We start from the raw sequence: 15,169 nt of genomic DNA on the forward strand, positions 1-15,169 counted from the left end.
CACACCTGTCAGAATGGCTGACATTAACAACTCGGGCAACAACAGATGTTGGTGAGGATGCAGACAAAGAGGATCTCTTTTGCATTGCTGGTGGGAATGCAAACTGGGGCAGCCACTCTGGAAAACAGTATGGAGGTTCCTCAAAAAACTAAAAATAGAACTACCCTACAACCCAGCAATGGCACTACTAGGTATCTATCCAAGGGATACAGGTATGCTGTTTCGAAGGGGCACATGCACCCCAATGTTTATAGCAGTACTATTGATAATAGCCAAAGTATGGAAAGAGCCCACATGTCCATCGATGGATGAATGGATAAAGAAGATGTGAGGTGTGTGTGTGTGTGTGTGTGTGTGTGTGTGTGTGTGTATATATATATATATATATAAAATGGAGTATTACTCGGCAATCAAAAAGAATGGAATCTTACCACTTGCAACCACATGGATGGAACTGGAGGATATTACGCTAAATGAAATTAGGCAGTCAGAGAAAGACAAATATCATAGGACTTCACTTATATGAGGACTTTAAGATACAAAACAGATGAACATAAGGGAAGGGGAGCAAACATAACATAAAAGCAGGGAGGGGACAAAACATAAAAGACTCTTAAATATGGAGAACAAACAGAGGGTTGCTGGAGGGGTTGTGGGAGGCTAAATGGGGAAGGGGCATTAAGCAATCCACTCCTGAAATCATTGTTGCACTATATGCTAACTAACTTGGATGTAAATTTAAAAAATAAATAAATTATAAAAATAAAAAATAAAAGGAAAAAAAGAAAGAAGAGAGCTCTCTCTCCTCTTGCAGATGGAACTTTCTAGATAAATAGACTCTCTTCCACCTCAGTCTAAAGGGCCCTCATCCATACACAGGCATTCACCTGTCCTGGGGGCAGAGGGGAGAGCGGCTGCCAAGTGCCCAGCCTCTCCTCAGAAGCCTGTCGTGTTTCTTCCCTGGGTCCCACATTAGCCTCAAATGGAGGAATTGAAGAACGTGGCCACTTGATTGCTGTTGTTTCCCTTTCTAATTTTCTAAATTTGGCTAGATTTTCTGACCTGGTCATCTGAGGGTATTCCATGCCAGTTTTTATTTTCATTTGTTTTGTGTTAAATCAAAAACATTTCAACACAGAAACTAAAATGCCCTAGAATGCCAGTTTCTGGAAATGCCACAGTTCAAGGGCAGGTGCAGAACTCCTGGGTTTGTTGTTATTATTGTTTTATTTCCCACCAGATTTTTCAGCTCGAGGTTTTTGTCCAGCAAAGTGGTTTATGTTAATTCCCACTTCCTCCACCTACCTCCTCTGACATTTTACAAACATTTACTGAATTTCTACTATTTGCCATACATCCCCGTAAGCTTGGGAATATACAACATGAACGAAACACGTTAAGGTGTCTGGCCGTCTTCTAGTGAGAAATCACAAGTGAACAGAAAAACATGGTAAAATAGATGGTGATACATTCTTTGTGGGAAAATAAGCAGGGAAAGAAAATTGGGGCTTTCAGAGTAAGGACGGATGGCACAACAGGTAGAACTATAAGAAACTGCCAATGTGAAGGCCAACTGTGGCTGATTACCAGCAATTTCATATCATTCCATTTGCATCGGTTTTCTGTTGCCGCAAAACAAATTGCCACAAACTCAGCGTTCCTGGCAAAAAGTGCAGTGAGTGCAAAGATCCTAAGGCACCCTTGGTGTCACCGGAATGGAACGAGAGAGCAGGAGATTCATAGGATCCCAAGTCAGGACGCACTGTGGGGTACGTAGATCATGTAGAAGCTTCTACGTAATTGAAAGGATTTTGACTCTTAGAGTTGGGAAAATGAAGGATTTTGAGCAAAGAGTGGGCATGATCTGACTCACATATTAATAGGATCACTTGTTAATATGTGGAGAACGGACTGAGAAAGTCAGCGGAAGAAGCAAGGAGGCCAGTTCGAAATGTTTCTGTAATCTAGATGAGACACTGGTGATTTGGAGTTAGTGGTAGCCATGAAGGTGGGGAGCAGTGACTGGATTCTGCATATATTTTGAAAGTAGAGCTGAATTTTTCTAATGAACTGTGAGGTAAGAGAAAAAGAGAAAAGTCAAAGAGGACTCCAAAGTTTTGACCTGAGCAACCAAAAGGAGGAAGTTGCCATCATGAAAATAGGGCAGACTATAGGAAGAGCAAGTTTGTGTGGGGGAGACCAGGAGCTCAGTTTGGGTCAAGGTGAATTTTAACTGCTTGCTGACATCCAGCTGAGAGGTCATGTAGACAGCTGTATATACAACCTGGGGTCAGAGAAGAGGCTTAGCTAAGATAGAAATTTGGGGTCTGGAGGCAGCACTTAAAGCCATGAAACTGGATGAAATCACCAGGAGTGATCTCCCCATAGAAAAAGTCCAAAAACTGAGCCCTGGGACATTCCGATGTTTAGAAATCAGAGAGATGAGAAAGTATCAGCAAAGGAGATTAAGGACAATTAGCCAGTGAGATGAAAAGAGAACCAGGATCCGTGATGTCCTGGACTAAAACTTTTCTTCTTTTTTCTTTCCTCCTTTCTCTTTCTTTCCTCCTTTCTCTTTTTTCTTTCCTCCTTTCTTTCTTTTTTTTTTTTTTTTAAGCATTTGCTACTTTCTGGTACTACAAGATGCTCCAGCTCGTCTTGTATTTTCCTCACCTCATCTTGTATATTTCCTCAGCTGGGGTGAGGAAGAACAGCCACTTCTTCAAGGGGTCCTGGTTTCTTCTATCGGGGAATGGTATTAGAAATCAAATCTAGACCTTGACTGTGCTCACTGCTACTGGGGTGCTCACTACTGCTTAGCCCCCTCAGCAGACAGGGCTAGTAATACAGGTAGCTCATACATGTATACACGTGTATCTATAGTTGTTTCTGTGTCTATCTATCTGTATGTGCACGTTATGTTAAGCCAAGCCTAAGTCCATACTGCTGTCTCTTGACTCTACTCCAGCACCGTGGGGTCCACTGTAGTCTTCCTGTCTTGCTTCTCTGCAGCTTTCCTCCTTGACAACAGCAATGTGGCTCCTAGTGGTGGAAGTCACTCTTGACCTCTTTGGAGCAATTTCTGCGGAATGCAGTGTTTTAAAGCTTGCCTGGAATGTTTTTAAGAGAAAATGAGACGAGAGAAATTGGAGTCAGCAACTCTCAGTTAAACCGTGGTTCTCAACTCTTAGCCTGCATCAAAATTACCTGGAAGGTTTGTTAAAGCACAAATTGCCAGGCCCGCCGCCAGAATTTTTATTCATTAGTTCTGAGGTGGGGCCCAAGAATTCGCATTTCTAGCAAGATCCCAGGTGATGCTGATGCTACATCTCAAAGTACTCTTCGGGAATCAAGGGACTCAAAGAATTCTGCTTGAAAAGGAAGGTAAGAAATGGAGCAGTAGGTAGGGGATGAAGTAGACCAAGAGAAGCTTTTAGGGTGTAGGTGCATGCGCGGGTGTGCACACACACGTTTATGGAAAGAAGTAAGACACATCTGTAGCCTAATGAGAAGAGTCCCGTAAAGAAGAAAATAATAGTGATGCAAGAGACGAAGGTGATAGGGATGGCAGGGAATTGCTCGAGCAAAATCCTTGAGCTGGTGAGAGAGGAGAGAATCGGCGCCAGGAAAGAGCTAGTTTTCAAGAAGCGCATGTTAAGTTCATTCATAGTAGCAGGAGGAGAGGCAGGTACGTTGGAAAAATGGAAGAAGATAAAGAGAGGCAGCAGGGGAGTCTTGTAAACTCTCTTCTGGTCGCCTCTCATTGCTCAGTGAAAGAAAATGGGAGGTCATCCGCTCAGATAGAGGCTGGGGGAGACGGTGGTAGAGGCTGCAGGGCCAAGAACGAAACGATCACCTAGGAGAATGGGAACAGGAGCTCTTTCAGGAAATACAGAATGACTGTTGCATAACATCAAGGGCCCTCACTGGGGCAGTGGTCAGGAATGAACGCGAGACCAGACAGCGTGGCTGGGTTTTTTTTCTCCTGCCACATTCAGAAGCGCAGGCACAAGGCTGGTATAGGAGAAAAGCTGGATTTGAGCAGGACGTGTTTAGACAACGCAGCAGGAGACGAGCAGGTTTGCCTTGTGGGCCGTGATGAAAGTGCTTCCCACTTCCGTCTGCCTTATGAAATATTCAGTGTAGACACTTTCTAAATTTATCTTTTCCCATTATTGAAGGAATAATAGCAATTTTGAAGGATGTGAACATCATGGGAACATATTTGTAATACACTGTTTTTGAAAAAAAAAAAACAATACAAAAGTAGGTCTGTCCTGGGATTAGACTAAAAATGACGAAAGAATGTGGACGAATAGGAGTCCAGATGGAAGTGAAAAAGGTTTGATTCACTTAGTGGTGTGGTGGGATTTGGGGGGAATTCCTTTCTTACTTTCCTTTCTATTTATGTTCAGTTCAGGTCATTAGACATTAATTGCATATCTTTTTTTTTTATGTTTATTTATTTTTGAGAGAGAGAGAGAGAGACTGAGCACAAGCGGGGGAGGGGAAGAGAGAGCCAGAGACAGAATCAGAAGCAGGCTCCAGGCTCCGAGCTGTCAGCACAGAGCCCAAAGCAGGGTCTGAACTCATGAGCCATGAGATCATGACCTGAGCCAAAGCAGAATGCTTAACCAACTGAGCCACCCCGGTGCCCGTTACTGCGTATCTATTGATATTAGGCACTGTGCTAGGCTCCAAGAGCACAAAAAAAGAAGGAAGATGCAAAAAAAAAAAAAGAAAAAAAAGGAAGGTGAAGATGAAGAAAAGGTGGAGAAATTATAGTTTTTTCACTGAAGAAGTTTAAAGGCTGAGAAAGATATTGCTATGTTTTTGTTTGTATAGCAAGTCAATATATTAAAAGTATTAATATAAGGGCGCCTGGGGAGCTCAGTCAGTTAAATGTCTGACTTCAGCTCAGGTCATGATCTCTCGGTTCCTGGGTTCGAGCCCCACATCAGGCTCTGTGCTGACAGCTCAGAGCCTGGAATCTGCTTCAGGTTCTGTGTCTCCCTCTCTCTCTGCCCCTCCCCCACTCACGCTCACATGCTTGCTCTCTCTCAAAAATAAACATTAAAAAAAAATTTAAGTATTAATATCAACGCAGTCTCCTTAACACAATGCATTAGATAATATTCTCCTGGTTGAAAGTAAAAGAAACCTACTAAGATTAACTAAAGCAAAAAACCAGATCTGCACAGCATGGTGCCTACAGTTAATACTGTATTGCAGGTTTGAAAATTGCAAAGGGGTGCAGCCTGATTTCGATACTATGAACAAAAACCAGGGGGTTCATCCTAATCAAACCTCTGCCTCCAGTCAGCTTCACCAACACCTCTCACTGGTTTTCTCTCTTTTTCAGGCAATGGGATGGCAAACATGGCCGCCAGGAGCTTCGGGGCTTACATGTTACTGGTCTGTGTAACTAGAGGGAAAAATAGCTCTTCTTCATCTCTGGTCAGATGGACCAATCAAGGGTAACTGGGTAGCCTGGCTCACACCATGTAAGTGTGGCTAGGGAACTCTCACTATAACCGGACAATGGGAGTGGGCATGTTCCCAGTTAAAAGGGGAATATATTTGGTCAACAAACACATGAAACTGTATTCCAACACATTTAGATAACTTCAATGAAATAAAATCCTTGAAAGATACAAACTATCAAACTGACTCAAGAAGAAATAGAAAATGTGAATAAACCTGTAACAGATAAAGAAATTGAGTTAATAATTTGAAAACGTCCCACAAAGAAAAGCTCAGGCCCAGATGGCTTCACTAATGAATTCTTCCAAGTGTTTAAGGAAAAAATTGACAATTGTTCACAAACTCTTCCAAAAACATAAATGATAAGGGGACATTTTCCAAAGCCAGACAAAGACATTATAAGAAAATTACAGACCAATAGACCTTACAAATATAGACATAAAAATTCTGAACAAAATACTAGCAAACCAAATCCAGCAACATATAAAAAGAATTAATCACTGCAACCAAGTAGGATTTAACCCAGAATGCAAGATTGGTTTAACAGCCAAAAATTAACATACAATATCATATCAACAGAATGAAGGACAAAACCACATAATAATCTTAACAGATGCAGAAAAAAGTATTTGACAAACTGACACCTTATCAGAATAAAAATATTCAACAAACTAAGAGGGAACCTCTTCTACTTGATAAAATATATCTACAAAAAACAAAAAACAACAACAACAAAAAAAAACATTGTTAACAACATACTTTGGGAATGCAAGCTGGTGCAGCCACTCTGGAAAACAGTATGGAGGTTCCTCAAAAAACTAAAAATAGAACTACCCTATGACCCAGCAATTGCACTACTAGGTATTTATCCAAGGGATACAGGTGTGCTGTTTCGAAGGGGCACATGCACCCCAATGTTTATAGGAGCGCTATCAACAATAGCCAAAGTATGGAAAGAGCCCAAATGTCTATTGATGGATGAATGGATAAAGAAGATGTAGCATATATATACAATGGAGTATTACTCAGCAATCAAAAAAAATGAAATCTTGCCATGCACAACTACGTGGATGGAACTGGAGGGTATTATGCTAAGTGAAATTAGAGAAAGACAAAAACCATAAGACTTCACTCGTATGAGGACTTTATGAGACAAAACAGATGAACATAAGGGAAGGGAAACAAAAATAATATAAAAACAGGGAGGGGGACAAAGCAGAAGAGACTCATAAATATGGAGAACAAACAGAGGGTTACTGGAGGGGTTGTGGGAGGGGATGGGCTAAATAGATAAGGGGCACTATGGAATCTACTCCTGAAATCATTGTTGCACTATATGCTAATTTGGATGTAAATTTAAAATAATTAATTAATTAAAATAAAAGCAAAAAAAAACCATATTTAATGGTCAAAGACTGACTGCTCTCTCTGTAAGATCAGGAAAGAACAAGACAAGAATGTCCCTTCTCACCATTGCTATTCAACATTGTACAGGATATTATAGCCAAGGCAATAAGCAAGGAAAAAAAAAAAAAAGAAAGAAAGAAAGAAAGAAAGAAAGAAAGAAAGAAAGAAAGAAAGAAAGAAAAGCCATCCAGACTGGAAAGGAGGAAATGAAATGATCTCTATTTTTGACATAATTTGATATAGAGAAAATATGATGAATCCACCAAAAAGCTATTAGAACTTATTTACAAGTTCAGCAAGGTTGCAGGGCACAAGAACAATATTTAAAAATCAACTGTATTTCCATATGCTAGCAATGAACAATCTGAAAAATTGTAAGAATAACTCGATGTGCAATATTATCACATAAAATATCTAGGAATAAATTGTTAGGAAGGGATACAATCTCTGAAAGTGTAACACATTGTTGAAAGAAATTCACCTAAGTGAATGAAAAGACATCCCATCCCATGTTGATGATTAGGAAGAACATTGTTAAAATGGCGATATTGATCTACATATTTACTTGCAATCCCAATCAAAATCCCAACTTGGTTTTTTTGGGGGGTGGGGGTGTTGGAAGGGAGAGGGGTAGAGAAACTGATGAGCCTATCCTTAAATTCATTATTCAGAATAGGCCAACCATCATGAAAAAGAACAAAGGACCCAGACTTTCCAATTTCAAAAAATACTACAAGTCGACAGTAATGAAAACAGTGTGGTAGGGACAAAGGAGGACCTATATAGGTCAACAGAATAGAATCAGAGTCCACACACCAACCCTCACATTTATGGTCAATTGATTTTCAACAAGGATGTCAACACAATTCAATGAGGGAAAGAATAACCTTTCAACAAATGGTGCTGGGACAAATGGTTATTTGTCAGTTCCTCAAAGATTAAACATAAACACTGTGTCAACAATCCTCAATTTTTTTTAATCTTTAAAAGATTAAACATAAAGGTACCATAGGATTCAGCAATTTTACTCCTAGGTGTTAACCCAACAGAAATAGACATATGTCCCTGTAAAAACTCATACACAAATGGTCATAGAAGCATTATTCAAAATAACCAAAAAGTGGAAACAACCTAAATGCACATCAGCTGATGAACAGATAAAAGACAGTATGTTTAGGGGCGCCTGGGTGGCTCAGTCGGTTGAGCGTCCGACATTGGCTCAGGTCATGATCTCACTGTCCGTGAGTTTGAGCCCTGCGTCGGGCTCTGTGCTGACAGCTCAGAGCCTGGAGCCTGTTTCAGATTCTGTGTCTCCCTCTCTCTCTGACCCTCCCCTGTTCATGCTCTGTCTCTCTCTGTCTCAAAAATAAGTAAACGTTAAAAAAAAAAAAAAAGACAGTATGTTTATATACTGGAATATTATTTGGCAATAAAAATAATGAACTGCTGATACATGCTAATGAATGAATCTTGAAAACACTGCACTAAGTGAAAGAAACTCATCACAAAAGACCACATATTGTAAGAATCCATTTATAGGAAATAACCACAATGGGTTGGAGAGAAATGGAAAAGACTGCTAACGGGTACAGAATTTCATTTTGGGGTGATGAAAATGTTCTAAACTTGATTTTGGCAGTGATTGCACAATTCTGTGAAAAACCATTGAATTGTACATTTTTAATTGTATGGTATGTGAATTATAGCTCAATAAAGTGGTTATAAAATTAAAAAAAAAAATAGTATCCTAATCAAATCTTGAGACAAGAGCCAGACCAGAACAAGTTGAGACTGAGAGCATTCCAGGCTTAGTGAAAGGATATCCAGTGGCATTCAGGAAACTTTCCAATTCTTAAATTCAATTACAATGATACTGCATAGTTTATTTTCTCTTAAACTTGCTTTATTAAGAAAGTTAGCATTGTTTTAAGTTTGAATATTTTAATAAAGAGTTGTATTTTTATTTTAAAATTTCAGGATGGGGAGGTGCCTGGGTGGCTCAGTCTGTTGAGTGTCCAACTCTGGATTTTGGTTCAAGTCATGATCCCAGAGCTGTGGGATCGAGCCCCATGTCAGGCTCTCCACACTGAGCATTTAGCCTGCTTAAGATCTCTCTCCCTCTCTCTCTGCCCCTCTGCTCTCACACACGTACACTCACTCTCTCTCTCAAAAATAAAATAAAACATAAAACTTTAGAATAAAATTTCAGGATAGGAAAAGAGGTTAACTCTCCTTACACTAGGACACCCTCACATCACCAACTTTCACATAGGTGCTCTAACTATAAACTTGGATGAGCTACAGAACTCTCCAGAATGGAACCTACTGACCTAAACGAACAAAAGCACCAAAAAAAGTTACTCACGTTATAGGTCACTGATAATACACTTCATGTGAATTAAGTAGTTAAATGAAATGTTGGGGGGAGGCTATGTTTTAATTTCAAGGCCCTGGAACTGGTAGCGTTTGGAGGGGTTCCAAACTTGATTTTACAGTGTCAGTGAGTCAGTTCTCCAACTAAAGCTCCTTTTGTGACTCAGAGCTGACATTAGGTACAATTAGTAAAAAAAAAAAAAAAAAAAAAAAAAATTCTGAAAGACATCCAGAAATCAATCTCAAATTATAAGAGAAATCACAATTGAGGTCAATAAGCCTGTAGCCTCTTTGCCCACAAAAGTTTTGAATGGGGAACTCATCCTGAGTCTTAACGAAGCAATGGGTTTTAAAAACTGAAATTGTTCCACTAAACACTATGCCCTTTTCAGGTGATACTTAGAGTCATCAGTGGCCATGACTTAGAGGATTCATTTCCAAAGCAAGAGTAATTATTCTCCATTGTAAATATTCTGTGACTTTCAAATCTCCTCCATTTTTGAGAAGTAATTTTAGCGAAAGTTTTCTTTCCTATTTGTACTGCCTTTTCTGTCCTTGTAAAAATTTCGTTTGCTTATATTATTCTTCTCAAAAAAAAGCATATGCTGGCTAACTTTCACTTTGGAAAACTTCAATGTTAAGGACTCAACCCTACATCATCCAACTCACTCTTGGTTTCCCTAAACATAGAACCAGCAATGCCTGATCCCTGCCACTAGAGGGAGAAGTAGAGGTCCTTTCTAGCTACACTCAGCAGTTTCAAAATGCAAAAGCTCTTTCTTCTTTTTCTTCAATTTTCCCACAATACTGAGCATATTTCTATCATATCTTTTCCAAAGGGAAAATACGTTTTTATCATTTTTCTCAAAGAATAATTTAAATTGTGTTACCCGATCCACCGGACACGCTTCAGTCCACACCTGAGAAAGTTGGCAGCTCCCTTTGAAAGCTTTCTCTTTTTCTCCCACCTCTTTGGCCACGCCTCCTCCTTTGATAAAGACTCTTCTACCCGATTCTTGGGATTCCACAGGCTCTGTGCAAGATGGAGCTCTTGGCCTTCCCCGTGCTCACCTTCCTCCTCCATTCTTCCATTTCTCAGTAAATAGCATCTCCAAGCACCTGGTTTCTTAAACCAGAAACTGGGGTGTCATTCTTAACTCCTCTCTTTCCCTTACGGTCTCCACTTCCAAACCAATCACCCAATGCTATCTATCAACCTACCACCTAAATGCGTCAGAAATGCATAAACTCTCTCCCCCTCCCCCTCCAGCACCCAGGCAAACATCATCAGCATCCCAGAACCCCCCAACCCCAATCCTCCTTCACAGGGGCTCCTCTCCTCCTTCAGGCATCACATTCTCAACATCTTAAACTTTGAGTCGCCAACTTTAGTTTGCCTCTCTTTTACCCAATTGCTAATTATTCATTAATAAGTACGTAAATAGTTTCTGGTACCAATTCCAGTGGGGGGAGGGGGGTCCCCACACCAACAGCAAGCAATTCTCAGACGCCAGCAGGGTGTCGGAGAGTTCAGCCCAATTCTGACACAATCTACCTGGAGACAGCATCAGATTCCACGGGCTAGCTCAGTTAAGGGCTCAGTCCTACAAGATTGCCCACAGTCCACCCCCCCCCCCACCCCACCTCCCACACCTCACCCAACTTCAGATACCAATTGCAAGCCCAAGTTGTCACCTGTGTTGCAACCAACTCTAAATCAAAGGTTTCCATGACCTCCTCCTCTGGTACAATTAAGATGCTAGAGCAGCTCACAGAACTCAGACATGTTACTTACTGCATCACTGGTTCCTAAAAAGATAGAACTCGGGAATAGCCAGATGCACAGAGCAAGGTGGGGAAAAGGGGAGCAGAGCTTCCATGGCCCCCTAGGCACACCACTCTCCCCACCTCCACGCATTCAACAACCCAGAAGCTCTCCCAGCTCCGTCCTTTGGGGTTTTTATAGAGGCTTCATTACACAGGCATGACTGATTAAACCATTGACAGCTGATGATTGAACTCAATCTCCGGCCCCTCACCCCCCACTTTGGTGCTTTCCAAAGGTCACTCACTAAGGAAAGACATTTTACCATTCTCACCACTTAGAAAATTCCAACAGTTTGGGGAGCTGGGAGTCAGAAACGGGGAGGGAGACCAAATACATATTTCTTATTATAAACAATAATAAAACAAGGTGCTTTTTTTTTTTTTTGGTTTGATGATTGTGTTTTTCCCTATACTAGTGCTATCCAAGAGAAACAGAATGTGAGCCACGTGTGTGATTTAAAGTGCCTTAGGAGCCATGGGTAAAATTAATTTTAATACCTTTTGTTTAACTCACTAAATTCAAAACACCATTCTAAACTTGTAACCAGTGTGAAAATTATTAATGGAATTCTGTAAGTCTGTTTTTGTACGACATCTTCAAAATCTTTTGTACATTTTACATCCATAGCCCTTCTCAATGTGAATGAGACAAATTTAAAGTTTTCAAATAGCCACTCGTGGCTAGTGGCCGCAATATTGGAAACTCGACTGTAACCTCCCTAATGATGGGAGAAAAAACTCTCTGAAGGCCCGAGCTAGGAGGGAAGCCATCTTAGAATTCTAAGTCAGCATGACTGTTCATAAACTTCGTTTAAACCAAAATTCTGATTGATGGCCCACCACGCATGCATTCTACACTTGCTTTGTGAATGAGTAGCCTAAAGGAAAACCATCTTGTCCTTAAGATACAGATCGATGCTTCTACTCCATGCATTCCTTCATGGTAAAACTCGTGATTCCTGTCTATCTGTAGGTCTATAATCTTTTGAGCTTTTAGAAGATCTAGAGGGGCGCCTGGGTGGCTCAGTCAGTTAAGTGTCTGACTTTGGCTCAGGTCATGATCTCACGGTCCATGAGTTCGGGCCACATGTCGGGCTCTGTACTGACAACTCAGAGCCTGGAGCCTGCTTCAGATTCTGTCTCTCTCTCTCCCTGCCCTCCCCTGTTCACGCTCTCTCTCTCTCTCTCTCAAAAAAAAAAAAAAAAAAAAAAAAAAAGAATAAATATTTTTACAATTTTTTAATAAACTAAAAGAAGATGTAGAAAAGCATGTAACCCTGTAAAAACTGTTCATTCTTGGGGCACCTGAGTGGCTCAGTTGGCTAAGTGGCTGATTTCAGCTCAGGTCATGATCTCACGAGTTTGTGGGTTCAAGCCCCATGTCGGGCTCTATGCTGACAGCTCAGAGCCTGGAATCTGCCTCAGATTCTGTGTCTCTCTCTCTCTCTCTGCCCCTCTCCAGCTCATTCTCTCTCTCTCTCTCTCTCTCTCTCTCTCTCTCTCAAAAAATAAATTCAAAACAAAACTATTCATTCTGTTTTTTTTTTTAACATTTATTTATTTTTGAGACAGAGACAAAGCATGAACAGGGGAAGGTCAGAGAGAGAGGGAGACACAGAATCTGAAACAGGCTCCAGGCTCTGAGCTGTCAGCACAGAGCCCGACGTGGGGCTCGAACTCACAGACCATGAGATCATGACCTGAGCTGAAGTCAGCCGCTTTACCGTCTGAGCCACCCAGGTGCCTCAAAACTATTCATTCCCCCAAGTACTTTCTTCCCTGTGCAGAGCGTGTTTCCCAGGCAGCTGTCCTAACTTGGGCTTGAATAAAACACTTTCTTACTCTTCGAAATTCTAAAAGGTTTGTTTGTTTCCGTGTCAACACTGAGAACAAAGACTGCGTCAGCTTTGCTCACCATTGTGGCGCCTGCACTTAGCAAGTGCCTGAATATAGTAAGTATGTGATAAGCACTTATGAAATGAATGAATGAAATCTCCACGTACCTCTCCACAGGATTGCTTTCAGAGGAGTGCACGCTAATGTGATGTCTTTGCCCTTTCACTGGAATCACTCCCAGAAAGAATCATGTTTAATCTCCCCTCTGTATGTTAAAAGGCTGTCAAAGATACTGTCTGTTATCATGTCAGTATTTCTTGCAGGGGGGGGAAAGTCTATTAAGCTTTTCTAAAACTTCATTTTAACAATTGCTATGACTCACCCTGTTGATAGCAACAACTCTACAATCTTCCTTCTACGAGGAACTTCAAGAAAGGGATGCCCAGTCATATCAAATGTATTAACCGTTTTGCTACGTTTTATTCCTCATTTCAAGGATCTTGGTTTTTCTAAAAATTTTTTTAACGTTTATTTATTTTTGAGACAGAGAGAGACAGAGCATGAACAGGGGAGGGGCAGAGAGAGAGAGGGAGACACAGAATCTGAAACAGGCTCCAGGCTCTGAGCTGTCAGCACAGAGCCCGACGCGGGGCTCGAACTCACGGACCGTGAGATCATGACCTGAGCCGAAGTCGGACGCTTAACCGACCAAGCCACCCAGGCGCCCCAAGGATCTTGGTTTTTCTGCTTTTGCGTAACTGTGTTCCTTCTTGTAAGCCATCCCAAACCTCTTTTTAAAAATTGTTTAGGTAGGGGTGCCTGGGTGGCTCCAACTCTCGATTTTGGCTCAGGTCGTGATCTCACAGTTCATGAGATTGAGCCCTACATCAGGCTCTGTGCTGACAGTGCGAAGCCTGCTGGGGATTCTCTCTCTCTCTCCTTCTCTCTCTCTCTCTCTCTCAAAAGTAAATAAGTAAACATTTAAAAAATTAAAAGTGTTTAAAAATAAATAAAAAATTAAAAATTAAAAATAAAATGTGTTTAGGTATAAATTGTTTTAAATAAACAATTACAAAAATTAAGTCACATGCTGGGGTTGTTTGGTGGATTTGCTCATCATTCCTTCTCCCATTTTACAGTAACAGCATCTGTTTGCTCTCAGGAACTAGTCTCTTCCTTATGGGTTCATTAGGGTGTCTTGTCCCACCTGAGCCAAAGGGTGGGCACCCGACCGAAGTCAGGCCAATCAGACACCTTGTCCTTGGAGTCAGACGAGACCGACAAGGATGGGATCCATTTGCTCTAAGCCCTGCCTGAATTTTCCAGTGGTTCCTGCCCCCAGAGCCTTCTGGTTCCTCTGTTTCCCAGTTGTTCTCTGGCTGCCTGTGGATACTGTGGATTTCCAGCCACCCTTCCAGATTTCCTCTGAGTTCACAAAAAACCTCCAACTTAAATGTGTGCCCTGCAGTGTGAAACCTGGAGGACAGAGCCCTGGGGAAGGTGGGGGGTGGGAGTGTGTTGGTCAGGCAGACGCTGCTTACCAGCGCTCACACAAGCATTTCAGGACTTCGGTACCTGGTAAGCCCTGCAGTTGGAACCAGCCAGGTGTCAGCCCTGAATATATGCTCAAAGATCCAAAGGAAACACCTTTAGACCTTAGCAGCAGATGCCTTGGGGAGAAAAGGAGACTCATTATGCTCCGTACAGACCCATACCACTGGAATTTTTTACAACACACATATTCTACGTTGTGTGATTTTTCTTTTTTAACCCAGCAAAAATAGCAAAGATTTGCTGCTCTCCATAAGCTTCCGGAAGACTATCCCAGGATCCCAGTAAATGACTAACCCGACATTGTTGTATAAAATAAGAGATCCACACTTTCTTTGCTCTAGACCATGATGAGAGAGTACTTCAACTACCTACCTCTGTTTTGAGCTCAGTCTGTACTTTCTAATTAAAGTTCTTCTGCCCAGCTTATCTCTGAACTCAGGCAAATGACCCTGCGGGCAAAGCATCCCCTGCTGGGAACCGAAGCTACCCCCTCAAGCGACAGGGACTGCCCTGATCCTGCATGACTGACCCCAAGACAATGATCCACCTGACCTTTGCCACCCACCTGGACGTACCCACCGACCTTTGTCCCACATTCTGTTTATATAAACCTTCAAGTATTTTTGGCACTTTGGACACCATCTTTGAGACGTTAGTTCACTGCCTTCCCGGGGTTGGCCTCACTGAC

The 15,169-nt window shown here is 41.5% G+C and overlaps 1 long non-coding RNA gene across 1 annotated transcript; it reads right to left on the reverse strand.

The window, feature by feature from the left end:
- Window positions 1-840: 840 nt before the first annotated feature.
- LOC123381605 lies at window positions 841-11,256 on the reverse strand. Its single transcript, XR_006588830.1, has 3 exons — window positions 11,060-11,256; window positions 10,155-10,390; window positions 841-3,110 (listed from the first exon to the last, which is right to left on the reverse strand). It is a non-coding gene; the product is annotated as an uncharacterized LOC123381605 (long non-coding RNA).
- Between the last annotated feature and the right edge of the window lie 3,913 nt (window positions 11,257-15,169).

This window comes from Felis catus, chromosome D4 (assembly GCF_018350175.1).
Source record: "Felis catus isolate Fca126 chromosome D4, F.catus_Fca126_mat1.0, whole genome shotgun sequence".
NCBI classification, from domain to species: domain Eukaryota; kingdom Metazoa; phylum Chordata; class Mammalia; order Carnivora; family Felidae; genus Felis; species Felis catus.